At 40.0% G+C, this 19,448-nt stretch overlaps 1 protein-coding gene across 7 annotated transcripts in view; it reads right to left on the reverse strand.

Annotated features, from left to right (window-relative positions):
- APBB2 (amyloid beta precursor protein binding family B member 2) overlaps window positions 1–19,448 on the reverse strand; it is a 170,763-nt gene that overhangs the window by 111,165 nt on the left and 40,150 nt on the right. For all 7 annotated transcript variants that reach the window (XM_053403230.1, XM_053403229.1, XM_053403225.1 and 4 more), the window contains exon 2: window positions 628–744. The gene's annotated coding sequence lies outside the window, so the exon portion shown is untranslated. The remainder of the gene's footprint in view (window positions 1–627; window positions 745–19,448) is intronic.

Raw genomic sequence — 19,448 nt, forward strand, 5'->3', positions numbered from 1 at the left:
GATCAGCAAGTCCTAGGGTCTGTGGTTTAACCCACAGCGCCACCCACGTCACCTGCTTTTCCTTAGGACGTCCCTATTTTCATCGGATAAATGTTGGAGGGAATGGGCTACTGATTATCTTCCCTCTGGTTGCCAAAGTAGAAAGTTCTAGTTGGTTCCAGAAGAGGAAATGCAATCTCAGAAGAGCAAGGGAAAGTGTTTGCACTTCCCTCCCCATCCCACCCCGTAGCACTAGTTTAAAAGGAAAGGAACCTCTCCTCTCAGCCCAACACCGCAATATGAAGGAAAGCAAAAGCTCCATTGCTAGAAAGGTCCTAGAATGCAGAGAACAGGGAAGAACTTCTACAGGAAATGGTCAACTGGAAATGGCTTTGCTGGCCAGATATGGGTTTGCCATTCCTAGTTCAATGTGACATCTGAATTGACAAGCCATGGTGTGACGAGGATTGGCAAACAGCTGTTTCTTCTTACTAGTTTGGTGCAATGTCAGAATTGGCATTCCACCACTATGGCTATTTCTCTTTCATCTGGAGGCCACTGGGCAGATGGTTGGCAACCCCTGGTTTATTGCCACAGGCTGCAGAGTCCTGTTGGAACAAATCAAAGTAGTTCTACTGAAATACTTACTCTCTCCAGACTTTGGGTGAAGGCTTCGACGGAAGGCCACTTTTCTTAGCCCTTGACGCAAGCACCAGAGGAACTAATTTTCTGATATGCTATCTTGAAGGAATTAATCTGAAAATGCTGGAAAGAGAGAACAAAAGCTGAAAGTTTGTAGTTATCAATTACAAAAGCCACAATATCACTTTTGTTTTAGCAAGAGGTCACTTATATTTCATACTTCAAACTTAGCGCTGTAATATTGAGTGCTGGCTGCCAGTTGCAGGCATGTCTGAATGGTGAATTATCTAAACCCATTTCAATCTCACTTCAGACCTGGGTGCTACTTTGGTTGCTGTAATTGATTACCCTTATCATGAGAAAGATGAGGGTGGGGGTGCTATCCTATTGACTATCCCAGACTTTTCAGAGGTACTCAATTCCATAAATCATGTTATCCTCCTACAGTGGCTCTGTGAGCTGAGGATCTGTGCTACAGTGGCTTCACTTGTATTATTATTATTATTATTATTATTATTATTATTATTATTATTATTATTATTATGTCACCCTTCATCACAAGATATCAGGGCAGACCACAAGATAATAATACAAGGTAAAAGCACAAATAGTTATATAACGAAGATATATAATGACAAAACCATCAACTCAAGTGTTATTGTGTCTGCTGCTTCAGGTTTTTGAATGTTGATACAGTACAGGTTTTAGTTGCTATTTTAACGATGGTTTTATTACGACTGTATTTTGTTATTGCTATGTTCTGCCTTGAGCTGCTGTGGAAAGAAGGGGGGGTCTGAAAAGCCTAATAAATAATAATATTTAGCCTTTTTTCAGCATGTCACTTACTTTAATTAGTAATTAATTAGTAATTAGTAATTTAATTAGTAATTAGAATTCATTCACACATAAAGGTTTTGAACCCTTCAATAATAATAAAAAAATTATGTTGCAGGTTTTTAAATTAATTTTGTTCAATAAAGCTTAAAAATAAATATTGAAATCAAACAATCTACAAAAACAACCTCAAAACCTATCTACCAACCTCAACCCAAAACCAAGAAAGAAAATACAATAATTAAAGGTTGCTAACCAAAGCATCTGGGTATATAATAAAAAGGAGATTGAAGGGAAGAGGAGAGATATTGAACAGGTAGCTCATATATGAGTGCCTTATGCAACGTACTCATAAATGGCATCCCTCTGGCTTTAGCATTAATTTTTTCTCCCCTTATGTTCCTAAGTCACTTTTACTATCAGCTCCATCGAAACACAGTATTTCATAAGAAACTACAGGACAGATGTGGATTGTGCCTAACATTATGTGTACAGTGGTACCTTGGGATACATACGCTTCAGGTTACAGACTCCGCTAACCCAGAAATATTACCTCAGGTTAAGAACTTTGCTTCAGGATGAGAACAGAAATGGCGCGGTGGCGGCGCGGCAGCAGCGTGAGGCCCCATTAGCTAAAGTGGTATTCAGGTTAAGAACAGTTTCAGGTTAAGAACGGACCTCCGGAAAGAATTAAGTACTTAACCTGAGGTTAAGTACTTAACCTGTACACTGCTTCCCAAACCATCAGTGAGAGCACACTGGATACAGATATATGCACACAACCAGTGGGTGTATTTGCTATCAGAACTGCATTGAAACCATTATGCGAGTAGGAAGTGGGGGGGAACGACTCAGCTGGCTGTCCAAAAGCAGGCCAAATTTCTAATAATTATACCAATGCAGCCTACAAACTGTTGCTGACACTGCACACCCCTACTCCTTTCTGTGCCAAAAATGAGTTCTGAGGCCTACGGATTAGGCTCTGGTCTTGGGCCATTTGCCCCCATTTGCCTCTTACCACTTACATCTGGGCACTCCCTGTTTTAGAGGTGCCTGCCAACAAGATTTGAGATACCCGTCAATCTATTATTTTGAATTAATTAATTTCTCTGAATAGTCTCAGCTGCTTAAAAAAGAGACAGGGGTATTTAAATTTGCGTTACCAAATTAAAGCCAAAACAAACCTGCCAACCGCTTCTGCGGTTCTCTTCTTGGCAAGACTAGTCTTGCAGAAGTACATATCACGGCGCTTGCTCCCAGTCCCCTCAGCAATTCCCAAGACTGACAATTTTGTATGGAATGACAACTATGCGCAGCATTTTGCTCACAGGTACCACAGAACCCGGGGTCACCGACAGCCGTAACATTTTCCTGGAAGCGACAAAACTATAAACTTCTAACCTTTGTCAAGGTCTGACGCCTTAATGGGTTTATGACTGGGAAGATGAGAGATAATCATTCTTTGCAAATACCTGTGCGATATTCTTATAGCTTTGGTCTCTTGTGGAAGCTGTATAAAAGTTCTGGGCCCTTATCTTGTATGAAGTAAAATGAAGTTGTGTGTGTGTGTGTGTGTGTGTGTGTGCGTGCGCGCGCGCGCACACACACACACACACACACAGTGGTACCCTGGGTTACATACGCTTCAAGTTACACACTCCGCTAACCCAGAAATAGTGCTTCAGGTTAAGAACTTTGCTTCAGGATAAGAACAGAAATCGGGCTCCGGCAGCACAGCGGCAGCAGGAGGCCCCATTAGCTAAAGTGGTGCGTCAGGTTAAGAACAGTTTCAGGTTAAGAACGGACCTCCGGAACGAATTAAGTACTTAACCCAAGGTACCACTGTGTATATATATAAAATTAGCTTGGGAATGGGGGAATCAGTTCTTGTATATCTTGTATTATTTGTTGTGGTTGTACTCTGATGCCAGGAATAGGTCCTTCAAGCTATATTTAATATGCTGCCATTAGTTGCAGATGCCCAGTGACTTTGGGGCGAAAGGAGAGAGCTCAACTGAAGCATCCAACACTTGGGTGGATTGCAGGAACGTTTTTAGACTACCTGACTGAAAAGTTTGCAAATAAGAATTATTGGTTCCATTTGTTCAAACTGATTACATCTGCAATTACATCCTTACGGGCAATTGCATTGGCCTGTTTAAACTGAGGTTTGTCTAAAGAAATTTTGCTCACTTTAAATCTTTGCAAGTTTTACCGTAGTTGAACTAAACCCACACAGAGCTTACATGAGCACAATATAATACAATCATTATTAGTCCAATAATATATTGGAATATTCAGGATCACTACTCATGATTAATACTTCATGGTTTAAAAGGCGTATGCCGAACAAGTAAAAGAATGACTTATATTTGAACTGTGGACAAATACAGAATATAACTAGAAGATCTGGAGTCCAGGTTACTAAAAGGCTCAGAGGGTCTTGAGATGATTAATAAACTGTGGATGACTCCACGTATTTACCTTTCATATTTAATAACCAAGTGTTTTTGCAAAATTATGTGTTATTGTGTATTATTATTATGTATTATTATTATTATTTCTTTGTCCTATGATTTCGCCTGCTTTTTGTGTTAGAAGAATCTACCTGTTTTTTATCATTTGACATTGGTGAAGGGTTTATAAACATTGGAAAGTAAAAACCCAGTAGTTTATATTTTACTTGTTTAAACTCTTTCATGTACCAAAATCCTATTTTATAGTGTGTGTGTGTACACACAGAAAACAATACACATAACTAAACAGGAAAAGTAAGTATTTTTATATATTGCTTAGCATTTTTAAAAAAATCTAAGCAGTTCAAAAATATGTTATTGTCCCATTTTGAGCATAATCTGGTTAATAAATAAATAAATACCACAATGAGTCTCCTTCTTATGCATCTAATTCAAAATCTACTGGAACTACTCAGTATTCTTTCTTGGTTTTCATATTGCATTGCAACAAAGCCAGAATTATTAAAAATCAGGAGGATAAAATCTGAGCACACATTATTAGTTTATATGTGCCTCTTTTTTCTAAGAATAGTCAAGAAAGACTGACAGATGCTTGATTATTATGACCATAGTGAAAAGTGAAAGGATGGGAGAAAGATGAAAGTCCAGCATGCTTAATGGATAGACAAACAAAAGACCAAAACAATAGTTTGAAAGTGGCCGGCATATGCTCCTTTCCATGATAAGCTGTGAATGGGTATCTGAAAGGAAATGTCCAAATGGCAGATGTTTTTGATAAACAGAAGGCAAAACGCACCAACGTTATCAACAACTGAAATGGGTGGGGGGCCGAGATAAATGCATTTTCTAAGCACTAGATAGTGAAACGGAGCCATTTCTTTGCACATTTTCCCTTAAAAAGTAAGCATTGTAGATGAAGAGGCTAAAACCAAGTCTCACTAAGACCAAATCTACTGTATCAGCTGAGAATATGAACTCCGCCCAGTTCGAATCTCAGTTGCGAATGCTTCCAGATGGTTGCTATTTTCAGGATTCAATCACATAATGGCAAATTCAGGTTGCACAATTACAGCTGATTGAGATGTCACCCACAACAAACCTGCTTCCTCAGAGGCAACATCATTTAACCTCCCTTCAAAAAGATCAGAATGCATGCTTGATAAACAGTCACTGTCGTATAACCTCCGTACAAACAAATCAGGTATAATCCTGGACAAACTGGGTTTCTAGAAGTGACCCGAGTCTCACCTGAACCTCAGCCTGCATTCCGCCTCATGCAAGGTAAGGATAATGAAGCTAACTTACTTTACAGGGTTGCTGTAAAGTGCTCTGAACACTTGAAAGCACAAATAAATACTAATCTTTGACATCCATCAAAATACACACTTGAAATGAAGAAGTAAAAGGACTTGTCTAAAATGAAGACACTGTCACAGGAATGCTTCTGCTACGTGGCTGTGGCTCAGGCCACTCCACATTGAGGAAGCACTGAAAATCTGAATGGGCTCCATAAGTGTGACTGTATTTTTCCATTTGCAATCACTGCATTTGTCTTGTATGTGAATCAGGTTTGGATTTTTTTATCTTAAAAAGCTTTGAATATCCCCACCCCCACCCCAAAAGTGCTTGCGCTGAGATACCACAATATTAGCAATGCTATCCAAGCAAATGTCACAATTTGGTTGAATACTAGGTAAAGGGTAAAGGGACCCCTGACCATTAGGTCCAGTCGTGACCGACTCTGGGGTTGTGGGCCTCATCTCGCTCTATAGGCCGAGGGAGCCGGCGTACAGCTTCCAGGTCATGTGTCCAGCATGGCTAAGCTGCTTCTGGTGAACCAGAGCAGCGCACGGAAACGCCGTTTACCTTCCCGCCGGAGCGGTACCTATTTATCTACTTGCACTTTGACGTGCTTTCGAACTGCTAGGTTGGCAGGAGCAGGGATTGAGCAACGGGAGCTCACCCCGTCGCGGGGATTCGAACCGCCAACCTTCTGATCGGCAAGTCCTAGGCTCTGTGGTTTAACCCACAGCGCCACCCGCGTACTAGCACCATTTTAAAACAGGAAGTCATTCTGTGGAATCACAAGGAAACTGTCATGTTCAGATTTTGACTAAATAGACCAAGGTAATCAATGTGTTGCTCCCCAGATGTTGGAGTACAATTCTGAGCATCCTTGACTATTGGCCATGCTAGCTGTGGCCGGTGGGATTTGTTTGACAACGGCAACTGGAGAGTACCAAGTTGAATACCCTTGCGGTAGACATTTATCTACTTGTTGCTGGCGTGGGGTAGAGGAAGGCATGGTGGAAAGACATGAGAGAAGTGCCCAAAAGCACAAGAGGAGAAGCCCAAACAATCATCATTAAGTCTTAAAAGACTGTCTTCTCACCCATCTCTTCAACAAATGATTATTTGAAAATAGGTAGCTAGACTCAGAAAATAATTTCTTCCAGAATTCCTGACTGGCCATATGGTTTTGGGTTTTGCTCACTATTGGAGATACTGTCATAATGGAAGGCTTCATAAGCAGTGTTCAAAATTCCCTAGGCGCCAGGCATGTTTTGCGACTGAAAATGGTCCACTTGCAGCCACATGGAATGTCCTGTTCTCCATTTGGCGACTGACATCCCCACTATTTGGCTGGTGCGCAGCATTTATAAATATTAAGTATTCAAATGACTTATGGATGGTCACTACTGCTGAAGCTGAGACCCATTTACGTTAGTGTTGTCCAATTAGCAATTGCTATTGATAGTAAAAATGTGTCACTGATGTGAAATGTGTATTAGTTCACGTGTTTCAAAAAAAGAGATTAGTGTAATTGGTAAAGTGCAATTAAATTGTAAAATATATTAATGCTGATGATATACACAATTCATTTTTTGCTTTGTAATCTTGAAAAAAAGATTGTGATTAGATATTCCATTTTGGCGGACATAACCTAGGTTTAAGGTGCTACCTGGCAACCAGTTTATATATCTGAGTTTCTAACACTGTTCATAAGAGGTAAAGGTAAAGGGACCCCTGACCATTAGGTCCAGTCGTGGCCGACTTTGAGGTTGCGGCGCTCATCTCGCTTTATTGACCGAGGAAGCTGGCGTACAGCTTCCGGGTCATGTGGCCAGCATGACAAAGCTGCTTCTGGCAAACCAGAGCAGCGCACGGAAACGCCGTTTACCTTCCCGTCAGAGCGGTACCTATTTATCTACTTGCACTTTGATGTGCTTTCGAACTGCTAGGTTGGCAGGAGCAGGGACCAAGCAACGGGAGCTCACCCCATCAAGGGGATTCGAACTCCCGACTTTCTGATCAGCAAGTCCTAGGGTCTGTGGTTTAACCCACAGTGCCACCCCGCATTCCTTCATAAGAGGTGTCAGGAGTTTAATACGACCAGAACATGACCTGTTATTGAGTAGGATTAAGGATTAATCCAGTAGACATAGGATATAAGTGAATGATAGGAGATAGAGACCTAACAGTTTGAAATCACCATCACTTGTCCCCTGCTACTTGGATATTTAAATAAAGTTGTGACTATTCCCATCACAGGGACACTATCAGTATTTGGGATAAAGGGAACAAATGGGGCTTTCTAAAATAAACCAGGCCAATCCAACTAAAGTTTTGCACCTGTCACAGTCACCACTCTTCACAGCACAGATTTAGTTCAATTCACACATCATAAAGTCAGCCTCCAGGGATCCCCATGCTTGGCTTATCAGCGGCATGACCTGTGAAAGTATTCATAGCTTAGCAAAAGCCAGCCATTTGAAAACTGCTTAGCAAGGGAAAACCCAAAGTAATCAATACCTATTTAGAAGGGGGTTGTGATTAACTAAAGAGCTCACAATGAAGTATCCTTTAAATGAAGTTCATAGCCTTTCCGCACCAAGCCTATTTCTGCACTGCAGTAAGAAACCCAAAGAGGCAAGCTTTGTCACAAGTTGATTTTGCAGATCACTGCACTGCAATGATGGAGAATATGGTACAGATGAAGATAAATGTTCTGCCCACTCAGTAGCACACCACCTCGGAAGTTAAGATTCACAACGTTGCTCAGGATGAAATGTGGGCTTCCAAAGGTGCCGATAAGCGAAAACCTGTTACAGAGTGAAATCCGGCTTGTTTAAATACTCACGATTATTACTGCCAGAATACTCTTGGAACATAACCCTGCACCAGCTCACAATCTTACTGCTCTTCATTCTACCTGCATAGTTAAGGCTGCAATCCCGAATATACTTACTGGGGAACACCATTCAACAGAGTAGTTCTAAGCAAGAGTGTGAACTAAGAATCAGTTAACAGGCATTCAAAACCAGGCATTCATAGAATCATAGATTTGGAAGGGACACTGAGGATCATCGAGCCCAACCTCCTATGCAGCTGTCCCATTCAGGAATCCAGCATGCAGTCTTCGCATTTTCAGCACCAGGCATCATCCCTGACCACTGCTCCTGTTAGCTAAGGATGATGGGAGTTGTAGTCCCAAAACATCTGGAGGGCTGAGTTTGCCTATGCCTCCTCTAACCAGCTGAGCTATCCAAGCTGGCAACCTAACAGTCTTCACAATTGTTAGTTCACAGAAACCAAAAAATCCTCAGTTTAGTGATGTCACAAGAAGAAACCACGTTATGACTAATAAAAAGGAGTTCCATAACACTTAATGGGTTCATTTCTTTGGGCTTGGAATGAATGCCTCTCTCTGCCACAATCCTACATTTACGCACATATTCTAGGGTCTTTCTTAGGATCTAAAGCCTCATGATTATTTAATTTGACATATCCTTTTATAGAAAATATAAAAAGGAGGGAGGGAAATTATCTCTCCCCACTGGACAGCTATTAAAATCACGCATAATCCTGTAAGGTGCAATGAAAACAAGTCCTGTGGTGGCTTTGGGCACTTTCCTCATCGCCCTGCAATTTTTCTGTAGTAAAGGCTAGCTGTGAACTAATAAAACAGATCGCCAGCCTGCTTCGCAAGGAATACTAACCCTAGCACATGTACCATTACTATAAAGCTATAATATGTATGAATAAAGCCTCAAATGTAAGAAAAGCTCGAGGCTAGAGTTTTCACTGCTTGTTCAAGGTCATACTGAACAGCTACAAAAGTCAGGAATAGAGTTCACAACTCAAGTGCCAAGTCAAGTCCCAGGCCTGGGCTCAGAAGCCACTGACTTGTCTTCTCCTGAAGCAAAGGTTAATTACTCTGCCACTCACTGGAAATATTCCTCTTTGTGGAAATACAAGCCTCTACTGAGAGTCAATTATGGACAGATTAGAGAGATGTCCACAAAGATAGAGATAACTGGGAAAGTGCCGAATTAACCATTACAGAAATTAAATACAGCAGTATTACACAATGTATTCACCAACAGTTTTGATATGCTGTGTGTTATAATAAGCTCCCCCCCCCCCCGTAAATTAACAATATGGCATTATTGGGTACAAAAACTTCCTGACCGAAGGTTTGGCGATGGCCTGTAATTCACACCAGTTTCTTCACTGTTTTAAAATGTCTTAATTCAATTACTTGTGTAACTGAAAGACCAGTAGACCTTCATCCTACACTCAGTTGCATGTGCCCAGTCCCAAAGTGCATCAGGATCCTTCGCCCTGTTACGGCCCACCCCAGCCCAGCCCTGCCCTCTTCCAGGACCAAAATCCAGGTCCAGATCGCATTAGCTGGATGCGCCTAGAATGACTTTTTAGACACTTGTGAATGAGACTACAGCAAGTATATATTCAGCTCTGGAGCTTATTGTAGTATAAATATAATTTCGGATGAGGAAATACTAGCTAGCAAAAAGGCATGTTCAAAAACGCTCTTATTTGTTATTTTCTCATTATTATTATTTTAGTTGCTTCTTTCCTGCAAGCTCATACATGAATGTTTAGTACTTAAGCTGAAAGCTGACTCATGTATTACAAACCAGGATACAAGCAGGTGACATAAGCATGAAAAATTGTTTTACCGTTTTCCCCTGCAATGAAATACTTTGAATAAAGCTGAGCACCATCTGAATCACTAAGTGTCTGTCAGTATGCTTGTCAGTGCATATGTCCTTCCATAAGAAAGAAACCTTTATTTTGTGAGTCAGACTGCCTGATGGGGCTTTAGACTGTGAAAATATGTTGGTAAGTACACTAACATATGCCCCTTTAATGCCATGCCCAGTAGAAGCACAACCACCCCAGTTTACTGCTCCTAGATTGAGCTCAGGGGGAAAACTTTCACCAATTTGCAGAAGATGCCTAACTTGGACAGCACAGATTGGCTGGCTCACACGTCAATCACAAAGCTGCACACAAGCACACCTCTCATGGAACTGTTTTTCAAGAGTAAAAAAGAAATGGTATAACACGGTCTTATAAAATTTCATTTTTAAAATAAACTGCTGAATTAATGATAATCATAACTGGGGGGCGGGGGGCAAGGAGAACTAAGCATGCCCACCCAAAGCATGGTGGGGTATGAGGAGGGTCGAAGAGAAAGTTGCTGTGTGATAAAAATAACATAAAGGTAAAGGTAAAGGGAGCCCTGACCGTTAGGTCCAGTCGTGGCTGACTCTGGGGTTGCGGCGCTCATCTCGCTTTATTGGCCGAGGGAGCCGGCGTACAGCTTCTGGGTCATGTGGCCAGCATGACTAAGCCTCTTCTGACAAAGCAGAGCAGCGCACGGAAACGCCATTTACCTTCCCGCTGGAGTGGTACCTATTTATCTACTTGCACTTTGTCGTGCTTTCAAACTACTAGGTGGACAGGAGCAGGGACCGAGCAACGGGAGCTCACCCCGTCACGGGGATTCAAACCGCCAACCTTCTGATCGGCAAGCCCTAGGCTCTGTGGTTTAAGCCACAGCGCCACCCGCGTCCCTTAAAAATAACATACCCATTGAATAAATAAGGTGCAGTGAACCTCTCTGCAGGGCAAAGGCTGCGTGATCTTTGATAAGCAAAGCCAGGGGGGAAATAAAATCTGCTCCTGTTCACAGCCTGACCTACCTTTATGATAATCCCAAACAGGGGTTGTTCTTGTTGCGGGTGACAGCCCTGCAGATGCTTTCACCTTACTTACAACTCCCATCGGCTCCAGCCAGCAACCAGAGCTTATGGGAGCTGTAGTCCAGAATATTCAGAAGGCGTTATTCAAATCACTTTGAATAGGATTGCAAGAATTATCAGGAAAGGAAATGTCAGGAAAACAGAAAGTTCTGTCTGAATGCAGTCTGTAACAAGCCTGTTGCTGGATGATACTGTGCAGTCTACAAAACATTTTTTTAAAGAAAAAGTCTGTCTCCCTAACGGCATTTGAAGGACCACCATAGGTTTTCAGTTTTTTTGTTTTTGGCAGCTTTTATGTAATCAAGATGCATTGTAGTCATTTGTTGAGGGGCGGAAAAAACCTAAATCTGAGCTTCCCAACTGCTTTTGCTATCAAATACTGTGCTCCTAAGCATATTATGTCCGAGAAAGATCCATTGAAATAAATAAGATTTATGTCCATATAATTTGTTTTGGTTCAGTGTGTCAGCAGCACAATGGCTCTCACAGCATTTTGAAGGCATCAACATACCATTTCTAAAGCAATTCATGCAGCTACAATCTATTACTTTTAAGTTCTCCTGGAAATTGTTAGCTATTGGAACCCTTTTTTAGCCTTCAGATGTGACTATAAATGTTATTATAGTCTTGCTTTAAACTGGGAGAAAAGGTAGGGACAGACATTAGTTGGTAAAATAGCGCAGAAGCATCTCCTCGTCAAGGTTTTGAACGCAAGTTTTCACAATCTTATGTCGTGCTAGAAGATTTATTTAGAATTCTCAGTTTAATTTCACTCTCGCCATAATAACAAAAACTCTTTGTTCATTTTTTTATATAAATATTTATTAAGTTTTACAAGAACATACATAAAAAGAGAAAACAAAAACTACATACAAAAAACAAAAAAAGAAAAAATTAAAAAACAAATCCATTTTTTTAACTTTAAGCTCGTTTGCTTGTTTCTTTGACCTCCTCTCACCTCCCCTTCTTGTATTCCCATTTACATAATCAAATCAGCAAATCCTTACCCTCTTTCATTAATCTTAACTCTATATCTTAACATTTTATAACTCTATATATTCATTAATTTCAATTCATTTTTACATATTCTTATTAATTTTGTTGTTAATGCCACTTATTTTCAATCCAACATCATTTTAACATTCATTAATTTTACAATGTTTCTGCAAATAGTCTTTAAATTTCTTCCAATCTTCTTCCACCAACTCTTCTCCCTGGTCTCGGATTCTGCCAGTCATTTCCGCCAGTTCCATATAGTCCATCACCTTCATCTGCCACTCTTCCATGGGTGGGTAAATCTTGTGTCTTCCAATACTTTGCAATAAGTATTCTTGCTGCTGTTGTAGCATACATAAAGAAAGTTCTATCCTTCTTTGGCACCAATTGGCCGACAATGCCCAGGAGAAAGGCCTCTGGTTTCTTCAGGAAGGTATATTTAAATACCTTTTTCATTTCATTATAGATCATCTCCCAGAAGGCCTTAATCTTTGGGCACGTCCACCAAAGGTGAAAGAATGTACCTTCATTTTCCTTACATTTCCAACATTTATTATCAGACACATGGTAGATTTTTGCTAGCTTGACTGCTAGCTTGACTGACTTGTCATGTACCACCTATATATCATTTTCATAATATTCTCTCTTAAGGCATTACATGCCGTAAATTTCGTATCGGTGGTCCACAACTGTTCCCAGTCAGCAAACATAATATTATGACCAATATCTTGTGCCCATTTAATCATAGCAGATTTAACCGTTTCATCCTGCGTATTCCATTTTAACAGCAAGTTATACATTCTTGAAAGTATCTTAGTTTTGGGATCTAACAATTCTGTTTCCAATTTTGATTTCTCCACCTGGAAGCCAGTTTTTTTTTTCTAAATTGTAGGCTCTCTTATTTGGTAATAATGTAGCCAATCTCGCACTTTATCTTTTAATTTCTCAAAACTCTGCAATTTCAATTTGTCTCCATCCTGTTCCAAAATTTCCCAATATTTCGGCCAGTGGGCCTCCATATTGAATTTTTTCTGAGCCTTTGCTTCCATTGGTGATAACCACCTTGGGGTTTTTGTTTCCAATAAGTCTTTGTATCTTGTCCAGACATTAAACAATGCTTTCCTGACAATATGGTTTTTAAATGCTTTGTGTGCTTTAACCTTGTCGTACCACAAATATGCATGCCACCCAAAAACATTATTGAACCCTTCTAAGTCCAAAATGTCTGTGTTCTCAAGAAGCAGCCAATCTTTCAGCCAGCTGAATGCTGCTGCCTCATAATACAGTTTAAAGTCTGGTAGGGCAAATCCACCTCTTTCCTTTGCATCAGTTAGTATTTTAAATTTAATTCTGGGCTTCTTGCCCTGCCAGACAAATCTAGAAATATCTTTCTGCCACTTCTTGAAACAATCCATCTTGTCCAAAATTTGCAACGACTGAAACAAAAATAACATTTTTGGCAATACATTCATCTTTATAGCTGCAATTCGACCCAACAAGGAAAGCTTCAAATTTGACCATATTTCTAAGTCTTTCTTCACTTCTGTCCAACATTTCTCATAGTTATCTTTAAATAAGTTTAAGTTCTTAGCAGTCATATTAACCCCCTAATAGCTAATGTTAAACCTGTCTCCTTCTGAAACCTCTCTTTCTCAATTGGTGTTAAGTTTTTCTCAAGCACTTTAGTTTTTAACTTGTTCAACTTAAATCCTGCCACATGACCAAATTCTTGAATCAGTTCAAGAAAGCTTTTGCAGATGACCTAGTTTTGACATTGCAGGAGCCAGAATCTAGTACGAAAAGAGTAAAAACTCTTTGTTCAAAGTACTTCACATATGTTACCACAATTATCCTTGCTGATCTACCTTCACAGGGCGACTGTGTTATTATCTCCAAGTTGGAAATGGAAGCTGAGTGCGTTTCACATGTTATACAGAGGCAAACTCAAGTCACACCCACTGCAGTATATCTCCAACAAACAGATGCAGACGATCACAAGCAGCAACTGTACAATACAAATTTGCTAAGGTGTGGTTGCTGCATTACATTTGCATATAGAAATCTAAGGCTATGTATAAACAATGCAATGTGTAAAATAAGAAAACTATGCCTTGCCTAAGGCAACCTGACAAGTTAATTCAGTTCTAGGGTGATCTAGTGGAATTAAAATAAAGCCAAAATAATATCTGTGCAAGCTCTGGAAATGTCAATCATCCTCCATATCAACCGAGGGTAAAAATGTACTCAAGTTTTTCTAGGGTCTAATATTAATAGGGGAGTAATATTCACATAGTGTCCACACCTACATCAAGCTGTATGTTCAATTATCTTAAAAGTTAACACTTTTGTAGTTAAGAATGAACCAATTCAGAGGGAGTGGCATTTACATAACTGTATAATCATAGCACAGTTTTCTAATACCCACTCATTTAGCAGTTTCTGTTGGTTTTAACACTTATGCTTCTCTTAAGTCAACAACAGCAGTTCAGGTTCTTAAGTTAAACTGATTGCAAATATCTTACTATTTGCTTTTGGACGACAGGTTCTTTCAGCAAGACTTTCTTCTCAGCATAAAAACGGGGGTTGGGGGAACTAACTTTGAGAGACCATAATAGATCAGAGATAAATTCAACATAACCAGGGATCCTCAGATGCACTTTTTGAATTTATGTCCCATCCTTCCTCAGAGAAGCTCAGGGTGGCGTGGCAATATATAGATCTCCCCTTCTCCAGTTTATCCTAACAACCACCTTGTCAGGTAGGCCAAGAGACAGTGACTGGACACATCACTGGCCAGACTATGAGCGTGAGGACAATGCCAGATAGCCCTTGCTTTCAGCCAGAAATATGCTTAAAAACGCACTGTTAACAAAATGGTTCCAACTTTGCCCAACAGAGAAGAGGGGAAACAGCCTTGAGAGAATGTTTGTGCACCATGGAACAATTTTAAGGGAAAATATGAACAACGGGAATTTACAATATTAGACCTAAACTGCCCTGGTAACAAAAGTATGAACCAAATCTCCTTCCGTTCATGGAAGGACTTTTGGATCCAGACCAATAAAGAGTATGGAAGGCCCTAATATCAAAGTCTCAGTACAAAATTAGTCTACAATTAAATATAGTGCCTTTTATGAATATCCATCTAGCAAATGAAGGCTTCATTTAATCTTTAGCCAACATGTGATTCATGAGTGCCTTGTAAAACTATTAGAAACACTTGTTTATTTTTACTATTTTTATTACTTTAACCAAGCTACAACTGGTAGTATTTCGGTCCTATCGCAGCTTAATAAAATCTATTTTTAAATCAAAAATCCCATACATTAATGTTTATACAGTTTCCTAGGGTAGGGGGAAAACACCCAAAAATGGTAATGCAAAGAGAGACTTTGTCATTAACAAAACACAGGGAAGGGCTTATGCAAAACACATCCAAGAACATAACTCAAATGAATCCTTCTCTGCTCCATCAACTTTTCCTCATTATAAGTACCTGGAGGATAATGTTGAAGCCAGGGTCTGGGGTGTTATTATTAGCAATTTTAGCAAGAAGGCTGGAACCCAGGTGCACTTATTAATTGGCAGCAGCAGGAAGTTGGTCAAAGGATAAAGAAGAACCTAATGACAAAAACTGAGGTTGCATCCGTACCATACATTTAAAGCACTCTTACATTGCTTTAACAGCTATAGTGCCTCACAACCCCAAACAAAAAGAATCCAGGGAACTATGGTTTATGGACAGCATTAGAAATTTGTCAGGTGCCAGGTGCATTTTGTACCCGACTACTGGCCACTTGTGCCTGATGTCTCCACCATCTGGAGGTGTGTGCCTGTAGGTCCTTGGATCTTGACTGTTTTCACACACTAGCAACAAATCCTGCAGAATTCTATCCTATATTTTATCTGCACAGTCAGAACGAATTTCAGGAACCAACAGGTTGTATTGAAAAATATGACTTTTGAGTCGCCTGACTCCAAAATGGCAACTAGGCATTCCATTCTGGCGACTGTAATCCTGGTTTAAGGAGCCATTTGGCACCTAGTTTATATATCTGAGTTTCTAACACTCTTTATGGGTGATGCAACTCTGTGAGGAAACAATTCTCAGCACCCTTAACTACAGTTCTCCTGCTTCTTTGAGGGAAGCCATTACTGCAAAAGAGGTATACGAGTGCTTTAAATGTTTGGTGTGGATGTGACCTTAACCTTTCAGGACATAAAGAGGTTCAGACTGCAGTCCCTTACACATTTAGCTGTCTGCGGGCAAACACCGGCTCCCTCAGCCTGTAAGGTGAGATGAGCGTCGCAACCCCAGTCATTCATGACTGGACTTAACTGTCAGGGGTCCCTTTACCTTTAAAGTTCACTGAACTCATTAGGACTTCTGATACTGAGGAATTTAACAGTGCAATCCTGCCCATGTCTACCCAGAAGTAAGTACCACCAAGTTTAATGAAAAATTACCCTCAGGTTAAGTGTGCATAGGACTGCAGTCTTAATAATATGTGTAGGGCTGTCTAATTCACTTGCTGCATTCCACTTAAAAGAATTAAAAAGGCACACTTGCAGAATCTAGGCTCGTGGGGTTTTCCAGCATTTTATACATTCAGGTAAGAGCAGAGCCCTCAAAGAAGGCGCCATTATAAATGAGACGGAGACCATAAAATACTCTGAAAGGTGGGGTGGACACAGCTGTGTAGAAAAACAAGCTTGTAGTTCTGATTCCTGAGAGGTGCTGAACTCTTTTTCAAGGGATATAGTTTTTTCAAGTAAGGCACTTTAAGATCTCCTCACCCTTTCTTCACTCATGGCTAAAATACTTCAGCTGACAGACTCAAACCCTCTTAGAAAATGGTGACAAAACGAAGCAGATTGTTCTCATCTTGCAGCAAGCCATCCATCATCCTTCTCAGGCAGGCAAGTGAGGAGCAGCTGTCTCAGTGAGTAACTGGTCGCGACTTTTCTATTTTGTTTAATTTGTTATTTCTCTGGTTAATCAAAAACATCTGGTTTCAATTTTTTTCCACGTTCTGAAACCTGCTATTACTTTGCTGTATTTGTTTAAGAACGCAAAAATTACACCCTTATTTCATCAAGGATTTCACCCCCAATACTATGTAAGGGGCAAATTCATAGCAGTCCAGCCCCACCCCATTCCTCGCCTCTTTTATGTGCAAATATAATACGAGCATTGTTGTTTATGAGGGTGGAAACCATAGCCTTATATTAAAGTCATCTTGAGCTGCTAAGAAACCAAGTAATCTGTAGCCTGCTTAACTACATAGGGGTAACTCCATTCCCTTTGGTGACAAGTAAACTTCTGATGTCTTTAACAACCAAAGCAAACAAAGAACTGAATGTTCTAGAAAGGCCTAAATGTTCTTCTAATTTACTGGTTTATTCTGCAGCTTACCCTTTTTCTTGCAGTTAAGAATATAGCAACATAGCAGTTGCTTTATTCCAAAACTTAGTCCAATGAGATAGCAACTGCATTTCTCTACATACATATACAGTACAATCATGTATTCATGGATTAATTACATCCAAATTAACCATGCTGTGCACAAGCTAAAGGATGGTGTACACAGTCCAATAGCTCCCACTTTGATCCTTTCTGGGCACAAGACAGCAAACATTGTGCCTGTACTCAGATGATGGCTTGTTTCACTCTGGCAAACTATAACCACTAGCTAGCCTCAAACCAAAATTTGTTGTTGGCTTAATGGTTGCAGTTTGTTAGGGAGAAACAAACAATGATTATAGGTTCAGACACAATGCTAAGCTATTGCGTTTCTCATGCCAGGGAGAAGCAAAGTGGAAGCAATCAGGCTGAAGGCCCCAGCATGCACTCATGCAAAGTTCCTATTACATGGGAACATGGCAAAGAGGTCCACAAAAGTTACAAGCGATATTAAGAGCAGGGTGGACACTGCCTCCCTGACCAAATTGCCCATCATCAGTAGCTGAGTCTTATTTGGATTAAGATACAGCTTCTTAACCCTCCTCCAGTCCATTACAAACTCTATCCAATCTCCAAATGACCCCCCCCCGCCGGTAATTTTATTTAGATGTTAAACAACATGGGGGAAAGAATATCATCTTATTTTGTTGTATCTCTCAACTGTACAGGGTTTGTGTGATTTGTGCAAATCCTCCTCCCTTTATTCTTTTTGGCATGGAATACAAATCCAGTCCAAAATCTACATGTTTATCAAAATTACATAAGATGAGAATACCTAAGTGCCTAAATGAATACCTCAAAAGTCAAGGTTCGAGGACAGAAATCTGGCTGAGTCTGGAATAACCTTGTGAAGTGAAAGGATAAGAAAGAGGGATTTATATCTAGATGTTAGGATAGAGATGATAAGGAAAACAGGAAGACACAATGAGATAAAGGAGGTGCTGTGGGATTGGTGGAAGTCGATGTTTTGTTGTTGTTTTTATAGTGTTTATATTATTAACTTGTAAGATATGGATTTGTTTTGGTTGTTTAGTTGTTGTTGCTTTTTTAGTTTTTCGAATGTTGGTTTTTGTGTGTTGTGCATTGTTATTTTTCGATATTTTTCGTGTTGTTGTGTGGAAAATACTAATAAAATTTATTTAATTAAAAAAAAAAGATGAGAACACCTCCATAGTTTCTGGATCTTTTCTGAAATCTCATTCATGTTACTCAGAACACACCCGCACCCATGAGTGGATTGTTCATAGCCTAGACTTTATTACAAGTTCCTTCTCCAGGCTAAGATATCACCATGGAGTAGATTGCTTTAGCAAGGGGGTTTAAATTTAAAAATGGAAAGTCCTCCAGACAACACAGAGCAAAGATTAAAGTCATTTCCAGACAAAAGAACAATCTGCTCTAAAACTATATTAGTGCTAGTCCCAATACATCCCAGTGGCTTTATATTGCCATTCAATTATTCACTTTTTTTGCTACTTCTGTGACATATTAATTTGACAGACTTATTATATTTGTTTCCGTATTATGACAAGTAAGTGGTCTTTGGGAAAACAATTGATCTTTTATGCGATGTATTCTGTGACTAGGAGCAATGAACTTTTAATAATATCAGCTGTTGCTGGTAAGTCAATATTATAGGTGGGGAAAGGAGAGTTGAGTCTTGTTATGGGGTAGAAAGGGTTTTTAAAAATCTGGAGGATGCACAATTTGGTACTGGGGAGCTGGTGTATACCCCCCCCCAAAGTAAACAAAAGTCAGGAAATGGCAAAGCATTCTTGAGAGGCATATTTTTGGCTGGCTGCTCATTTTTCCAGAACTCAGTCCATAATACAGTGGTACTATGGGTTACATACGCTTCAGGTTACATACACTTCAGGTTACAGACTCCGCTAACCCAGAAATACAGTGGTGCCCCACAAAACGAATGCCTCGCAAGACGAAAAACCCGCTAGACGAAAGGGTTTTCCATTTTTCGATGCGCTT

Source organism: Podarcis raffonei, chromosome 9 (genome assembly GCF_027172205.1).
Source record: "Podarcis raffonei isolate rPodRaf1 chromosome 9, rPodRaf1.pri, whole genome shotgun sequence".
In the NCBI taxonomy this organism is placed as follows: domain Eukaryota; kingdom Metazoa; phylum Chordata; class Lepidosauria; order Squamata; family Lacertidae; genus Podarcis; species Podarcis raffonei.